This window comes from Schistocerca piceifrons, chromosome 10, assembly GCF_021461385.2.
Source record: "Schistocerca piceifrons isolate TAMUIC-IGC-003096 chromosome 10, iqSchPice1.1, whole genome shotgun sequence".
Lineage (NCBI taxonomy): Eukaryota > Metazoa > Arthropoda > Insecta > Orthoptera > Acrididae > Schistocerca > Schistocerca piceifrons.
In genome coordinates this window covers 131,514,310-131,515,858 of record NC_060147.1, presented here as the reverse complement: position 1 = coordinate 131,515,858, position 1,549 = coordinate 131,514,310, and positions in this window count along the sequence as shown.

Below are 1,549 nucleotides of genomic sequence, written 5' to 3'. Positions count from 1 at the left end.
GGTTCTTCAACTGATCTACTTAATAGGTGGTCAAAATGGTGTTTCAGGACTTCTCTCATGTCATTTTCTGCCCTAACCAGATTTCCATTCTCATATTCAACTGCTTTTATGATATTCATTGGTTTCCTTTGACATCTGATAACCCTATACAACAATTTATTATTACCTCTACTGTTCTCCTCCAATTTCTGAGTGAATATCTTCCATGCCTTGGTCTTTTCTTCTGCAACTGTTCTTTTAACTTCCAGTTTCTTGATTTGGTACATTTGTTTGAGGTTTCTGATCTTTGCCTCATCTCTAATAAGTTCCAGTTTATTTTTCTCCCAATCCCTCTCATTCCTGAAGAGATTTCTTTCCCTGATTACTGCTCTCACTCTTTCATTCCAGCAAGGTGTTTCCTACTCTCTTGTCATCATACTTGTCTTCCCACAAACATCGGTGGCTTCCTTTATCAATGTGTACCTTAGTCTGCATTTTTCCTTCCATCTCTTGGTAACAGGACTTTTATCCGGTTCTGATATTCAGCTCTCTTCTCTGTTCTCTGGAGTTCCCATACTTGATTTCTTTCATTTTCTTGTTCTGTACTTTTGGCACATGGAAGTTTCTGAGGTCCGCTAGTAATAGACGGTGATCATTATCAAGACTCTCACTAGGGATTACTCTGACATCAGTTACTATTCCACTCCTCTCTGCATCTGTGATGATGTAATCAGTTACAGTATTTTGTAATCCATCCCAACTTTATTGTGTTATCTTATAGCTCTGTCTCTTCTCAAACCAACTGTTTTTTACCACCAACCCATTCCTCATACAGACGCCAAGGAGATGCTCACCTTCTATATTTCTTCTACCATATCCATGGGGTCCCATTACATTCTCATATCATGTTCTACCTGTCGCAATCTGTGCATTTAGGTCTCCTATAATGATTACTCTCTCTTAACTAATGACTTTTTCCAAATCATCAAGGAACTGGTTCTTATCCTTTTGACAACATCCAGTGTGTGGTGCATATACTGGCTCAAAAGTTATTTTTTTCCTTCTCTAAATGTACAGTCATTCCTATTATTCGCTCACTAATGTACTGAATGTTAGTGACTCCATCTATATCTTTATTCATGATGAAACTGACACCATTCTTCATCTTTTTGTTATTACCATGCCAATACTGTGTGTATTGTTTCCTTAATATCTTCATGCCTTTCCCTTTCCATTTTGTTTCACTCATCCACAATATCATTAATTTTCTCCTTTCCATAAGGTCCACTTGTTCTTCACATTTTCCTGTGGGGCTGAGTAAGATGATGGTCCCAATCCATGCAAGTCTTCTCAAGGAATTTTGCAAGACCCTGTGTAGCAATACTTGGTGTCGGGTACCACACTCATCACCATGAGATGTACAACTGGAAAGATTAGGGAGAGTAACACCAGGTGCTGTGACCAATTGGCTATTATAAAAGTAAAGCACTATGATGAAACATGTGTAATGTGCTGATATAATTTATTCAAATGAGTGACAGCTGAGAGTCAACAATTATTAGCATAAATG